Here is a 17,307-nt window from a genome sequence, read left to right on the forward strand (position 1 = left end):
TCAGAGAAAAATTAAGTTTATTTATGCATTTCAGTGATGGGAGCATTTGCACCTGTCTTCATGGTTTACCAACTGTGACTTTCATAACAACCCAAACAGTAACTGCCTTGCAGGACAGGCTCCACTGAAAAGCAAAGGTAAAGCCAAGAATTCCTTGCAACTGGAACTCCACCACTACTTAAGGGTTTTTAGTTAATTTACTGAAAAAATACACAAAATATTGCCATCTGCAATGTTCATTTTTATACAGGTTTCAATGAGAAAGATCCACCATGGATTTTATTTTCTTATAAATATCTATTTAACGGTTGGACTCAATGATCTTAAAGGTCTTTTCCAACCTAAACGATTCTATGATTCTATGATTCTATTTGAACTTGTTTTAACATGACTCAGCAAAGATGACTTATTTTTCTGTTAATCCCATCAACCTTTTACTGTACCAACAAGAATACCAGCTGAGAGAGAGAGTGAGCATCTGTGTATGTCTCAGTTGCAGTTTGGAAAATACTTTATTGATTCACTTCTTCCATGTAGCTAAAAAATACATTGCCAGTTTCCCTAAAAAACAGTTTGATCATATCAAGCAAGCTTTATTTCCACTGTCATATGATTGAAAATGCTATATTTCTTCAATACCTGTTTGCAGGGGTGGAGCCACAGTCAATCTTATAAATGAGACCTACTTTACTGTTCTCAAAGATATTGATTCTTTTTGAAAGACCCACAAATATAAAATGCATTGAATGAATTGTTAGCCCAGGGCTGGATGCATATTTTAATTAGAATTGATCCTGATCCAAAAATGTATGAAGCAAATAATCTCAAATACTTAAGATATTGTAAAAACTAGTTCAGATTTCACCCCTACAAGTGATTTCTTGCTTGATGAGGAATCCAAGAATGTCTGGATCCAAATCCCACCTTCTTTCCCAGCCCAAACAGCACACCATTCAAAACCTTGATGGAAGCACGACTTGATTTTGTCCGAGCTTTTTGGGCAAATCATTCTTTGTATAATTTTATTAACTTTATTTCAAGGTACTTGAAATTGAGACTTTGTCATTCTTTTAAGTAAAATCTGCACAGAATATGAACTGGCACCTCCCATACTTAGTGACACTTACGGTCTGGGTACCATTCTCATTCTCCAGTATCACTGCAGATAACTAACTGCAGAGAAGTCAAGAGCTGTGCCAGTAAAGAGCATAATAAAATAAAATCAGCATGTTTTTGGAGAGTCAGGTGTTCAAGCTGCATCATTTCTTTAAAAAAAAAAAAAAGAAAGTGTTAACATAACCATCAAACCTGACTGTCACCTAGTGACTGCTGAATTATCTTCTGTTGCCATTCTAATCCACAGACACCAGGAAGGAAGAAAAAGAACACCCCCAGCTCATTCCTCTTACAAAGGCAAATTAGCCAGATTGAAGTCAGCCACTGAAGGAGGGGGAATATGCTTTTGCCATGTCTTCTTTGCTCCTAGGTATGGGTCCTGGCAAAGATCACATCAACAAGATCGGTCCTTCCTGGGTTGCTGGATTGTTGAGTGGTAACACAGAGGAGTTGGTATAAGGAGGGCAGTGGTCACATATGCCTAGCTAGCTCGCAGGAGGAAGCATATGGCTACCATTTGTTCCACCAACAGTGGTGTGCAGACACCACGAGCCCACAGAAGGAATGCTATTTCACTCAGCCAGACTTCCTCGCGGTTCTTCCAAGACACCCGTTTCTGCACACCTCCTGGGAAGCGAGGCATAAGCTGGCCAAAACACTCCTAAGAAGGTTTCTTAACAACGCTAAAGCCTTTCTCTCTTGTCCTTTACTAAGTCAAGTAAGTGCTTTGTGCTACATTGCACAGATGGCTTGATGCTGCATGTGCACAAGTACAGCTGTTAGATTTGGGGTGGGTTACACGGAGCTGGCAACTCCACGTTTCAGTTGGTATCTATGAAATTAACCAGCAGGCAGATTTTTAGGGAAAGGAGAGGAACTGCTGTACAATATTTAAAAGATAAGATAAATGCTCGCATCTTTGGCACTAGATGCAAGACAATAATCTTCCCCTCTAACAGATCTCTGTGCTTGAGGCAAAGACCCTATTTTTTCTTTTCGGTTTATTTTCCTGACTCTGTCATTCACATACTGCAATTGGGTGTCAGATTGTTTAGTCTAGATTTGGGATGGCACAAGTGCTCTCATGTAGAGACTCTATTTCTGGTTGGCTGTAGATCAGCTCTTGGTCTTTTTAGGAGTTGTGTGAGACAGAGTGGGCTAGAAGGCACGTAAAGGTCAGCACAAAGCGGGCTGGGCTGGCTGGTGTGTGCTTTTATTGCAACTAATCCAGGCAGGTATTTGTGTGCTGCCCCTGCTCCTCACCTGAGCACACCCAGTTTCTCACCCCAGCTTAGCACTGATTTCATCCCAAGCAATATGGCCACCTGCAGCTGCAGGTAAGTGAGACTGTCTTGAGTGAATGAATTGTGAATTTTAGAGAGAATATATATTAAGCCACTTAAGTGCCATTAGCCCTTCGTTGCCATCCCCACAGACCCCCTTCATGCCCAGAGGATCGAGCTCTCCCCACCTTACTGAGAATGAATCAGACAGTTGTTCAGCATATCTCAGCCCCCAAACTTTAAGGCACGTGCGTTCAGCTGTTTTAGCGTGGCAGTTCATCAGTATGTCAGGTACTGAATTTGCAATGTGTCTGCTCTCGCTTGGCCTTGACTAACCCAGGTGGTCAGGATTCACATTGAATCTGTTGTGAAACAATATGTCTATTAGCATGTTTTATCCCACTGATAATCCAGTACTAGGTTTCACTACAGCAACTTTGTAACAGTAGATCACAATAGTGTTTTTTTTAAACATTGACGTTTTAATGGACCTTTATCATTTGACTATAACAAACCTATTTTTTCCTATGTACCTGTATACTGATTTTATTGAAACTAGATACTTTTTACTATATTGTTTTGTTACCTACTAACTTGATGTAGTTAACACATTCTTTATAGGCTCTCCTGTGTTCTTGATCCTCATCCTGCTAATTCTTGTAAAGGCGTTACCTACCTCAAGTAACTGACAATCTGTTACTTGGGTAAAAATACTTCGCACAGGTCTACCTTCAGAAAAGTGGCACTGAAACAGTTAATTCAAATGTATATGTGGCCAAGGTTACAGCAATGCTTCTGAACTTTAGAATATCATTCCCAAACCTCAGTTAAAAAAAAAAAAACAACTGAAGGAGCATACCCGCAGGGCTGAACATCAGTAAGCAGACATAGAAGATTGGCATCTACAGAATATAAAACAAGATTTAGTACATAAGGTGAAAGAGGTATCTAAGGCTCTCAGGGGACAGACTATTTCAGTCTTTTGAAATAAGTGGTTTAAGTCTTCAGCTCAGCTCCCTTTGTAATAGAAAGCCTATGTGTCCTCTTTGAGTTAGTCCATACAGTATTACAGTCTGAGTACATCTACTTCATATGGTTTTGTTGCTATACATGAATGTAGTTACATTTTTATATATCTTGTATGCTTTTATTTTTAGAAAAATATTTTAAGTGGTGTGCATTTTAATGGTGTAACTGAAATTATATAATAATGGGGAAATCAATAGGGAAATAATAAGTAAAGAAATATAATTAAAAATTATAATTGCAATAAACTCTTCAATTCGACAGATAGCAATAAAGTCACGGGTTTTGCTTTCTCCTTGCCTGTACCTTGAATATGCATCATCATGCACAGCTGTATGTTCCTGCCTTTCTGACTTGACTTTGCGCAGGCAAAAGTGCAAAGTGACTGGTCTCTGCTAAGACTGAAAAGAAAATCATTGGCTTTGGTTGGCTTTGGTCCGTGTCTTTGATATCTTTATTGCAGTGGTGACTCAGCCAAAATCACTGTGTAGAGAGCATGAAATATTGCTTAGCTGGGTTCATGAATATTGCATTTGAGGTTTTTAGTCACTTGTATTTGTTAACACCTCATGCAGGGGCTGAAAGTTTTAGATCTGATGTATAAGTGAAAGTTTTAGATTCTCTTGTATCTCAAGGCGAAAAAAAATAAAGTGGACAATGCAATTTTCAAGAGCTATTTTTTTTTACCAGGTTATTTAAGAGGGCCAGAAAAAGTACTGTTTCTGTGCTCTTGAAGAAATGAAGGAAAATATACCTGAACCTCCGTAGCACTCTTGATGTGACTCGTTCCTACGTTGAAAGTAAAATATTATACACTGCCTTAGAAACTCAGCCACTGTGAGCATCAAACTTGGTCCTGAATCAATAAGGATGACAGGACTGTTCATAGGATGAGTGAGTTCAGGATGACACCCTTCCAATATAGAGTGAAGAGGAGATAGTTGGTTTAGCTGACAGGAAGCCCCAATTAAAATAGCCTCTGTCTTTCAAACACTTAGCTGTGGGACGTCATTAGTCATCCCAGACTTTAAATCTGACAGTCAGACAGTACCAGCTTTACTAAGGAGCAGGTAACATAGGTTGAACTAATAAATATAGTGCAAGTACATGTACCACTGGCATCCATACGAAACGCAGCATGAATCCAAAATAACAGCAATTATCAGTGGCACCAAGATCAAAAGAAATATTGATTGTTGGTGAAATCCCTGTTATCCCCAGATATGGACTTAGAGGACACTGATAGATGGCTATTTACCACTGTATGTTAACCTCTCTGGGGACAAGTTACTTTCAAATCTCGTGTAGGATAGTCACACTAACTGATGTGAAGGGTAGCTCATGACGTAAAATGTCAAACCATCATAGTTCCCAGCAAAATGGATAATGGCGAATTACGTCTACCACAAGTTCAAAGGTACGGCAATGTTGTTTACAACATGTGTCAAAGCTCTCTCACTTTTGCTGAATTGTCCCATCCATCTGAACCATGTTGGATGCGTGGTAGCCAACCCAGAAACACCACCACCGTGTCTGAACACTTCCTGTGTTTTGCATTGGAGGTGCTTCAGGTATTGAAGAAGAAAACTGTCAGTCCTTGAGCAGGCTTCAGTGATATAGAGAACAGGGGAGGTCTGGGCTTTGGTTTTGTTTACAAACTGAGGAAGAGAGAATTGCTGAGATGATCTCTGATACTTTTCCAGAAATTTTAATCTAAACATATAAAATGGGGTATTTTGCTGCTAGGTCTGTGACATTCAGAAAGTGCAAGCAGAGTGCAAGAAAGCAGAAGACAATGTTCTGCCATGATCCAAGCGAGTGACGTCACGGTTTGTGCCAGTTACATAGGAGGGAAGCAACCCTACTGAACTTTGAGTCACAAGGGCCAGTCTGTAACAAAGGGAAAATAAGAAGCCAGCTTTCTTCTTTGGCTGGAAAAAGATGATGCTCCTGCTGCCCATCTTGAATTTAGACAGTAGTCTGTGCCTCAAGAGAACCTCAGAGACGCCCCTAGCTAGGCATTTTTACTTTCTGTATGTTTCCTCCTCTGTTAGTTTGTTACAAGATATTCTTGTATAGCCAGTCCTTTTCTGTGGGAGTTTTTATCTGTTGCTATGGTTTTATTTTATAGTAGTGTATATGTAGTTTATAAACTTAGGAAATTTAAAAACTAAATAAATTATTTAAATGGTTTCTGAACCAATATTGCTTTTCCTATTTTATCACATAGTGCTGATGGCTCTTTAGGGCAGTAAGTCCCTTTCTAGATCAAATTGCCTACATGCAGGTATCTGGTAAAGGTTCACTGAGACCCGCCCTGTTCCTTTAGCCAGGGTTGAATGTCACCAAAGAGATTTTTGTAATAGAGGAAAAAACTAGAATTCCCACAAGAAAATTCTGCCTGTAACAGTGACTCTCTGGGGGAATACTGCAAAGTCAAATGGGCATCGAGCTTGCTGTCATTGAATTGGGTTTTACATGAGACCCAGACCGAATTCCTTTCTGATATGTTACTTCCTTCTGTAACACATATCTATTTATTTCAAAGACTTCCGTGGGAGTTCAGTGGCATTCTTGCTTGTATTTAAGAAGCAGCGTGGCAGGTTTATTAAGAACGGACAGAGAAGAAGGCATCAGCAGTGCAAAATATCCTGAACAAATTCATTCAAAGTATAAATGAACAGAAACAGGATTCAAATTGCATAAATTGTTGTGATTAGTTATTAAAGTTCCAGTTAATGTTGAGATCCACTTGACAGTGCTTAAAAGTCATAAAAGGCAGGATTCTTTTGTCTTTAATTTTTAGAAGATTAAAATAACAACTAGCTGCCTCAGACATACAATGAGTTACTGCATCTTAATGATTTATCAGGTTCTGCAAGCCATGGTACCTGACTCTGTCTGTGCTGTTAACTCATGGCAAATGTGAGGGAAAACATGGCAGCTCTAATTTTACCAAAAAAGGTTTATTATGCTTATGCACTTTACCACACATCCGTGATCTCAGACCTGGAGGGTGTAAGCATCATTACAGTGGCCCAACAGAAGTATGGAGCCTTCGAAGCACCTTCCAGCCTTGGCAACTCATTTCTGAGCCATAATTACCCAGCTGCTATTTTAAGCACTGCGGTATTGTTAAGTTTTGAAAAGGGAAATGAAAAAAAATGAACGGGGTCTAGTGTTTTATGTGCCAGTTCTACAAGGGACAATGAAATTCAGCTTCAGAAAGAGAAGGTGACAGACTGGCAGACTAAGCCGGCAGGAAGAGTAGAAAACTGAATACTAAGGTGTACACAGTGAAAGACAAAAATGGTAGGTAGGAAGTCCCGGAGCTGGTGAGGTCTTAAAGGGTGGGTAGATTCCCTCTGACATCCATTAGGTAATAAAGCCAAATAATGCTTTATTTTCTGTCTCAGTTAAGCAAGAATTGCACAGTCTGTATATGTCTGTGAATTGTTATTCACGTATACTGTATTTTACATATATTTAATGTGGACTAAATGCCTGCAGGTCAGGAGTGTTTAACATCTTTGGCTGTTTAAGTTGCTTTTCTTTTACAAACTCTCAACTTGAAGTGCAAGAGTGACCTCATACATGAGTAAAATCAAGCCTGTGCTTAAGTTTTTATGGGATCAGGTCTTTCTGTAAACTTTATTATTTATGAAGCAGAAGTCTCATAGCCAAGCAAATTCACTTTGCATTCTCCACATACTTTAATGCAGAAATACTGTAGAATCAAAGCTTAAAAAATATCCTCAGACTTGGAGGAAATATTTTCTTTCTAGATCAATGTTGACCTAACAGCTTTATTAATTTATCAGGAGAAGAGCTATAACCCTATTGTAACTTGCCTGACAATAAATACTATGGTAATTTCCAAGGACAAATATTTTTTTGCTGATCATTAAAGACTAAATTTTTAGTCAGTTCTCCCTCTGGATTAAATAAATACTATTATTTTTTCGGTTGTGTACAGTAAATATGGATTTCAAGGCTTGTTTGTCTGCATTTCTTAAAACATTTATGAACATTGAACAGATGAATTTGTTTTAAGCATATTTTTTCATTTGAACACTTTTCCCTCTGGTTTTTAATATGGATACCGTTCATCACATATTGAATAAAGTAACTTTTACTTTATTTAATGCCTTGACCCAAATCATATTGTCTCCATAAATATTTTACAGTCTGTGTGCAACAAAAGCACAATTACCACACTCATGTCTGCACTTGTAGGTAACATACTATAAAAAAATGATCATTTTCCCTTCTCCTGTTTTTTTAACACAGAATTGGTGTTAGTAACTGTCCAACTGAATAGGAGGGGTTGAATGTGCATATATATGGCCGTATATGTGTCCCAGTATGTATAAATGTGAGTGTCTGTAAGTGTATACATATATATTTTAACACTTAGTCTACAGGGATAGGATGCTGGAAATGTGGAGTAGGCTCTTTTGCCAAATTTCTGTCTATATTAAATCCATACATACACAAAACAGAAAATATTACTCATTGCATGTCTCTCCAGCAGATTTTTAGTGAGTCTGGAAATGAATTTCCAGACTTGAATCACGGCTGCAAGTACAGCTGCATGTCTGGCAGAGGCAGAGTCTTTGCTGGTGGTTGAATTGAATGGGCAGATGTAGCTTAACAGCTACTTTAGAATTTGAAGAAATTATCTTCCTTTTATTATTTGTCCTGAATTTTGCTAAGCAAGCACAATAATGCCAGATGGATGTTCGGAAAGAAGTAAACTGAACAGGAAGGAGAAAAATGGGAGAATCTCAGCCTGTTATCTTAGGGATGACAAGAGGTGGAGAGTTTTACTGGCGCAGGGCTCAGGTCATCACTCAGATGCATTCAAGGTTCCACTCTTCAGAGATGTGATTGACTGAATTAAGTGAAATAGTAGACCTTTTCTCATTCTGAATACATTCTGAATGAATGAGATTTGAACAAAGCTGGACAGTGTACATGTAAATCCCAATTTGATTTCCTTTACTAAGCATTTCATTTTGGATTATAAAGGCACAAAAGAAGGCGGTGCAAAAAACCAACAAACTGAAAAAGGGATCATTTCAGCTTAATCCTGTTGTCAGCAGTGAGAGGTGGAGAGTCACGGTTCAGGGCTTAGCCTTCCACCAGAAGTCCTGCCTTCACACCTTAGTCCTCTCTGCTTTTCCTAAGAAAAAAAATATTTATTGGAAGTCATTGTGTCAGTGACAGAGAGCTTTTTGCACACATGAAAAGTACATCAAACATTTCATTTTAAAACTGTGCTCTTAGTATTCCTGACCCTCTTCTAACAACCCATCCCTGGGAAGCTGGCTGCATCAACTAAAAGTGATAAGTTTCCCACGTGTCCATGTGGAAATGGCATTTTGCAGTAAACCCATTTTGATATAAAAATATGCATTAGCATTTTTCTCTAGCTATAAACCTGACTTGGTCTGACATTCCCTGAAGCCAATGGAGGTTTTCCATTGACTTATTTGAGGTTGAATCATGACAGAGCTGAACCTGGACAGTTTGTTAAGGACTTGTATTTAGTAACTCTTCCTGCTATTTGCTGCCAAATATACTCAGGTACTTGCCCAAATGTGGCCTTACCGCAGCCTGGAAGTGTTCGCATTGGGAACTACTCCTCTGAAGCTGCTGTGGCTGGCTCCTTTGGTGCCACGTAGGTAAATGCCCAAGTCTATAAGGAACTGTGCAGTCCCTTTGCCATGGTTAAATGCAGGTGTCAGTGTCCCCTATAGTTAGTTTGGCATTTGGTTTTGTTTTTTTTTTTTTTAAATAATAAATTACTAGTAAAAATTAATTGCATTACTAAGTCTTTAATACCTAACTAAAAAAAAAAGGAAAAAAACCCCTAAGCCACATTTAATCCCATTATACACAGCAGCAGACTAACGCTACTGATTTCTTATGAATCCAGACTTTCTCTCCTCCTCCTGCTCTGTTCCAGATCCCAACAACAGGCAGCCTTCATCTGCTTCTAATAAAAGGTAAAAAGCCTTCTTCCTTCACCAGACAGCACCGCTAGGTCCACCACCAGTTTTTCTGCAGGGGGAAGACATGTAACCTTTCCTTTTTCACCTCCCTACCTCAGCCACTTCTAGTAATGGGGCAACCCAAATCTCTTTTCACAACGTCAGTCTCAGAGTAAAATGTCACAAGGGAAAGCACGGCTTGAGCCCCTGGAAAACGCAAAAGCAAATCCAATCAGAAATTGCCTGGTTTAGGTTCATCCCAGTTCAGATACAAACCGTACAGAGAGACTATTTCAAAAAGTATTCAGCTACCTCAGATAAATAAAACTCTGCTTCTGTGATTGATGTGAGCTGAATAATCAGGCTGTTTATAGCAATGTATTTTACAGGTATCTCTGTCAATAAAACCAAAGTGAATGTGAGTAGTAAACTGCAGATGAGTTGCGGTAAGCATTTCCCAAACAGTGAGTAAAAGCACTTAATTCTCTTCCAAAACTTGAAACCCTTCCTTTGAGTTAACTTCTCTAATTATTAAAAAAAGCAAAATTGAATTGACATTAATTAGATAAACGTGGCTTAAAACTCTTAGAGATCCTAAAATGAGGGCAATATTGTAATGCAGTACAAAGTAAAATGATAATTATTGCATTGGACACTGCACAATAATTGGTAGGTATGTACCAGGGTTTAAATATGAGAAGAGTGTGTCTGAATGTTATTGCTAAGATTTTAGCAATTTGTGAACTTGGGTGAAAAACACCAGTTATTCTTAGCTGTTTGTCTGCAGAGCTCTGTCATATGAAAAGCAATTATTATTAATTGAGGTGGTGTGAGTAAGGTAGACGGCGGGAGGAATGAATCCCTACAAATGGCTCTCATGTTTGTGCATGGTTTGTTTATCTTCTCTCTCACTCCCACTTTGAGCTGTGGAGTTGGGGGGGGTGGGGGGGGCTGGCAGCTGGCAGCTCATCATTACAGGCGCACACTGTCCCATCTGCACTGCTTATGGTGGTGAGGTCGCATGGGGTTTTACCCAAACAGGCTCTCAGGGGTACAATAACATACCTCTTGATTTGGCTGTGAAGTTATACTTATTATTAATAGACAAGATAAGAGGCTGGGGCTCTATTCATCCACTTTAGTGCTAATTATTCAGTTTGATCTGAGCCGATTATGATACTGATAGATAACCACACCACATTTATAGCTATAGCAAGCAGTGGCCAAGAACTTTGGCTCATGCTGCTGTTTGGTTTATCTGATAGGAAGGGAGGAGGAAAAAAGAAGCTGCTCTGGTTGATTAGCAATGTGTTGCATGGGACCATTTATAATGAAGCATATCATTTAAATTTTCCTTTACAAATGAGTCCAACTCTCTTTGCAGGCTGCAGGCTCTGTTAATTGTCACAAACATTGCTTTTTTTTTTTTTAAACATTATTAGCTCTTTGGCAGGATCTCCATTGTTGACTAAAAACTTGGCATGATCAGGGCTTGCTGAATAATTTAGGTTGTTGGCAGCTGGAGTAGGAGAACACACACATCTAGGCAGGCAGACGTGCTGCTTGAGCTCTTTATATAATAGCATTGTATACAAAGCAGAGTATAGTCAGCAATGACTTCTGTGTCTGTTTATAGGTAAACACTGATGTTAGTTTTGCAGAAAAAAAATTGAGGGATACTTCAAACTGTATATAATATGTGAGACAGATGCACTGCTGATTGTTCAGATGACACCCTTAATCTCTGACTTTCACAGAATATGATTACTGCAGATTCTGAGGAGCAGCACTTCAAGTATTTTTCTGTGCACTTTGGCACTTCGGGTCTTGCGTATAAACACCACTGCACATAATAATGATGCTGTGAGCTTAGCCAGAAACAGAACTCCTCGCACTTTTCCTTTGTGCAGCAAATGGCTCCCAATTGTACTGTCAGTCACAGAGAAAATGTGCAGCTCGAGAGATGCCCATTTTGGAATTACATTTGTGTGCTGTATGAACTCCCACTTTTATCAAAGCATCTAGAAGAGAAGTAAAACACATAAAACCTGCTGCGTGCATCCTGAAGCAAGGCACCCACAGCATTAATGATGAGCGCTGGGTAGGTTTTTCCAAAAGAGTTATCTCCCACAAAAATTCCTCCTATAAATTGTATGTAAGTGACATCTGTCAGCACGCACTTCTGGTCTCACTCATGTACCTTTATGTTGTACTTAACTGTCATTATTGTGACACCTATGAGATGGAGGCTGGACTTGTTCATTTCAAAGTTTGAGCAGTATTGAATGAACAGGAGAGAAATCAAAAATAAATAAAACATGAGGGCCCAGTACTGGATGTTTATCATCCTTTTGTTTCATAAACCCACTTGTGCATTGCCTCTCTATTTTTCCGAGTTGCCGTTCTCTTCCCAGGAAAGTCTTCTCCCTTCCAAGCTCCTCACTCTTTAATTCCATTTTAAATCCTTTGAGGCCCTCTGCTTCCCAAGCCTTTTTCTTTCAGCCCTCAAGCCTGTGTCCCTGGAGAGGGAGGACTCCACTAGAAAATGTCTCATGGATTTCTGTGACAGCCACTTGACAGGTATGATAGAACATAATGAGAAATGAATAAAACACTCTTATAGCAGTCTCAACAGAGAGAGAATAACTGAGTTACGCTGAGGATGAACGGGCTCTCTTCCTCCCCCACGTGCATCCCGGTCCTGTAGTCAGTGCTGGAGCACAAGGTGGGAAAGGTGGCTGCAAGGAGGCAGTGTGCTCTCTTGACAATTTTCATGGTTATTAGCTAAGAAAGACCAAGCATTGTTAAAACTGGAATTTCCCCCAATTATGCTGTGACACTTCTACGCTTAACAAGAAGGAATAGCAGGGTGAATATTACCTAAGCACTATAATACAGACTCCATTTAGAGATGCACAGACCAACATGTTTCCCAGAGCAAGCATCTGATAACTGTCAGAGTGGTCTTCCTGCAACCTGACAACCTTTGCAATCGTATGTGGGAAGCACTTCTGAATTGTACCTACTGTATGGCATTCCAATTATTATTTACTGCATAGATTTCACTACATAATAATAGCCAGCACAAATCCATGTATAAATGTACTATGCAGCTTGGAAGACCACTGATGAACCCATCCATCATCATAAAGAATCTATTTTATGAGACCGTGATATGATTGCATACTTAAAAGATCATAAATAAATGACTTCAACAATACCTCTTTTAATTTCCTAGAAAACTGCACAGACATCCCCATCATTTGTTAACAGTCTTCTAAGAATTTCTTCTGTTCCATTAATTTGTTTTTTGTGCAGGAGCTAACTGCTTATGTTTGCCACTGGGGTGTTAAGCGATATATCAGCAATACCTACATGTAGGTAAGAGGGAATGTATATGAAAGGCCCAGTCCACCTCGACACTCAAGCTTGAACTTTACTCTAGGTATATGGAAAGTCCCAGTGACTTTAATCTGAATATTCACCCTGACAAAGCTTAGCACATGCCAAAGTGCTTTGCTGGATTGAGACTATATTTAGCAGCTGGTTGTAGTTAGCTGTGTTGCAGCATAGGAAGTCAGTGAGCTCAGCAGCTGATAGACTTAGCAACTGATAGCAACTGATAGACTCTCTTCACAAACAGTTTAGGGGTCTCCTTTCATGAGAACAAACTAAGGAAAATTTCCTTTCATAAGTTCAGAATTTTTGTAGGAAAATATATGGTTTAGATTATATGAAAATGAATAGATGTGAAGTAAGTCCTACACTGTCTCTACATTAGTTTCTTAAAATGAATGTTTCTCCAGATTTTTCCCCCTGAGTTTCGTGTACTGAACATTTCTGCATGCAATTATTTATCACAATCATGTTTCCCCAGACAAAAAATGCTACTGTGTGCCCACAGTTTGAATTTTGCAACACATAACCCATTCAATTTGCAGTCAGAAATATATGAGTTTTCATTCCTGAAAATATTTGGAAGTACTGAAATGCGTAAGATTTGAGCTGGAAGTTAAAAGACCAGGTCATCAGATAGTGTTGAAAATGTGTCCCACTATGTTTTATAATGTAACATAACCTTAATATTTTCCAAAACAAATGAATGATAAATACTAATATAATGACAGAAATTACCATTGGGCTGAGTTGCACAGTAAAGCAATTATGTATTTCTCAAATTCAAAAATTTTACTGGTAAAACTAGGAACATAGTTTTGTGCAAACTAATCTCTAGAGAAGAGAAAAGAAAGAAAATAATGGAAAGCCAATGACTGATGCACTTTCCCTTGTTCCTTTTGTCCTAGTGAAAAGCATATTTCTTCTAATGCAACAGTGGCAGCTCTTATCTGTTCGAGCACGAGAGCCTCTAGAGCATGAGAACCTTTTAATAAAGAAGACTATTCTTTTGTTATAAATCATTCATTGTGTAAGAAGAGACTCTTACAGGATTAGCAGTGTTACTTAGTTTGATGAATCTCATAATGTTAGAGTTTTAACAACAGACCCATAAAAAGGTTGCTGCTTGTTCTTCAGCCCAAAGTGCGGCAGCTATATACAGGCACACGGCTACAAAATGTCCAGGATGAAGAACTAAAAAGGCTGGGGTTGATTAGCATTTACAAGAAACTTAACAACCAAAGGCTCTGTAATCTGTATTGGAGTAACACAATGTTGAGTTGATTTTCTATTTTTTAATGAGTACTCAACTATGATCCTAGTGTCACTGTGACAGAGATGTTTGATGTTGGGGTGGAATAGACTGAAAGCATCATTGACTGTGTCTGCTCTTTCATGTGTGTCTGCCACAGAAATAGTAAATAGAGTTCCTTAAAATGAACTCCGAGGTGAGTGCGGGGCAATAGAGAATCACTTCTTAGACAGACTTCACCTAGGTACGAATGAAGGACTTGTCTACACTTCCCTGAAGAGTTTTTGGCAACAATATAGACAGATTGCACAAGTAAATCTATTGGGTTTGGGGTTAGGGGTTTTTTTGGTTTGGTTGTTGTTGGGTTTTTTTGCCTAATGACTATGTAGATTAAGCCACTCCAGCATAAACATCCACATTTGACATCAGCACCAGGTGGCTATATATACACATCAGTGGACCAGAGCTGGTCAAAAAAAGTATATTCTCACAGAAATCTTTGACTTGACATCAAAAAAGCAAGGAAAGATGTTTTAAACACACTATTTCATACAGAGGCAAATGGAAAATTTTCTATCAGTAGAAAAAAGCTATAAGCACAAATGCTTTGAATAGGTCCTTCAGGTTCATTCTGAGCTAAGCAATACAGGTACAGAATATCTATTTCCTTTCTTTTGAAATAAAGGTCAGACTGCAAGCATTGCTGTAAGCTGCACTGCTAATATTTTAATTAATGGACTGGAGAAAGACATTTGCATGTCCATAACAGACTCCAGGCTGTGAAGGTGGAGAATAAAGGTGGATTTCACTGGAAAATAAGGTTAGCTTTTCTCTCACCTATCAATTCCTAGGCATCTAAGGTCCCACTAGGGTCCACAGATATCTAGTCAGCATTATCAAGAGGTCCTAGAGAGCTGTTCAGATAACCAGCGAGAAACTCAGCTGAGCTGAACTGCTGCTCCAGGTTCTACTGACTGCACTGGAGGGATCTCCACTGGCTATGATGGAAGACTGGACACCTCATGGGAGCTCAGTGGGTATGTCTGTACCTAAACTAGAAGCGACTAATGTCAATGGCTGAACACCATCCCTAGCTTTAGCTATTTAAAAATTGCCTGGGATGAATCACCCTTTGTAATCTTTCACCCAGTGGTTAAGATGGTTATTGAAGCCACCGAACTTTAGGGTCTTTAAGCCTTCTCTGCCTCAAGCAAGAAGTAGGAACATGCATGGCCACCTCAAATGCACCAGTGGCTAATTATAAGACTGGATTATAAGATGGTTGAAGCAACTGCATAATATATAAATAATTATACAATTTGGGGGCCTAAGAAAGGGAGTAACCCTGCACCCCAGAGATGACCTTCAGAGGTGAATCTCCTCAGGGGTAAGAGGGTACGATGCAAATTGCCATTCTGCAAAGCACATCAGAGTCTTTTCAGGCTTTTATGGACTTCTCTCGCAATCACGCTCCCTAATAACACTTTGGAAGTGCTGAAAAAAAAAGATGTCAACATGACTGAACTTTTTCAACAGAAACTGTTCGCCAAGTTAGTGAATAATTCTGGCACCGCTGAAACAACATTTTTAGCGAACAGAACTATTCCTTTCTCCTTCTCCAAAGTCACCCATCTTTATTGATGTTTCTCTTCTTACTCCACCTTCTACCTCTGCTCTTTCATGGTGGCTGTGGCTAAAATAACTTCTTATCTGATGTCAAATTTTACCATTTAATTTCAGTTTAAAGCAAAGTTGTTTCCAAATCAGTGCTAGACTTGGGGAGGTGTTTGGGAAAATTCTTACTCTTCTAAAGCAGCTTGTTCTTCTCTAGACAAATTTTGCAGACTCTAAATTTTTGCTACAGCATGGCACAATCATTTTACTCTCTTTAGCTCATCTAAATTGAATAGTTTGTGTAGTGAAACCTTTGATGCACAGGCCAGAGTAGCACTTCAGGGAAAAACTGTAGGTCTGGCCAACAAGTGGAGTTCCTTGTTCATAGGAACACTTTAGGGGCTGGTCTTATTTGTGTATGAGGTTAAGGGCAGGAGAAGGGGTTACTACTATTTTATTGTGGTCTGGATTGGGCAGAAACTGAAAGATTTAGAAATTTTAAATGAACAGTGAATCACAGGGGTCTGAACAGCATGATGTGCAGTATGTGCGGTAGTAGTTTTCCAGAAGTCGTAATTAGGTCTAGAGCCAGAGCTGTGAACGTATAATAGAATTAAGTCTAATAAAAGACACTAGCAATTGCATCCAAACAGAAAAACAAAACAAAACAAAACAAAACAAGACAGAAATATAATCCCTGTTTTCATTGTGCTGGATAGAGTCCAGTATTACAAAAACAGCAGGCTGATCTCGGAGGCCAGTCTGCTGCAGGAAAACTGCAAACTGTGCTCTTCATGCCTTGCTAAGGAAAAGAAAATAAATAAGGTATTGCTAGCAGTTCAAAGGCTATTTTTTGTTTGTTTATTGTTATTATTTTGCCTTTTACATCCTTTCATGAAGGACCTTGCCACACTTAACTCAGACTGAAGTTAATGTAAGAGTGAGGATTCTGGGTAGCTCATAGGTTCAAGAGCTATTTAAATAAAACATGCTTTTCATATCCTTTCTCCCTCCCTTTGATAATAATTCTTAAATAGACAACCTGTCATGACACAAATGTTACCTATAAAAGAGTCACACTACATCAACATGCACCACACAGTTAATACTGTTATTTAACTCTCCCACGTATAAAGGAAAGCTCTAGAAACTATAGTTCTAGAACTAGAAACTATAGTTCTTGAACTTTGGTTCAAGCTGAAGATAGAAAACAACGCTTTTCAGAAACCAGCTTCCCTCATGCCTGCCTGTTTTCTAGTAACAACCAGCATGTACAAAGGCTGAGATAGCAATAGATCTTCTGAATAAGCAGTTTGCTTGCTAAAATCTGGGCAAAAAACTGGCAACTGTCCAGCTGAAATTGGCGATCAGACATTTGGTTTGTGTTGATCTCAGCTGTCATGTCATTGCTTTCTCTCTTGCCCCTTGCCCCTGTGTTATTAACTCGTAGAATCATTGTAGGGTTTAAGTATTCAGGAGCTGACAAAGGACTGTACCAGCAATCTTAGACAGCAGTGGCCTGTATTTATCTGCATACCATCTTTACCTAACGTAGATAACTGTAGCTCCAATTTCAAGTTTTCTGGGCCATTAAATAGGGAATGATTCTCTGTAAGTCAAAGCA

Source organism: Aptenodytes patagonicus, chromosome 2 (assembly GCF_965638725.1).
Source record: "Aptenodytes patagonicus chromosome 2, bAptPat1.pri.cur, whole genome shotgun sequence".
Taxonomy (NCBI): domain Eukaryota; kingdom Metazoa; phylum Chordata; class Aves; order Sphenisciformes; family Spheniscidae; genus Aptenodytes; species Aptenodytes patagonicus.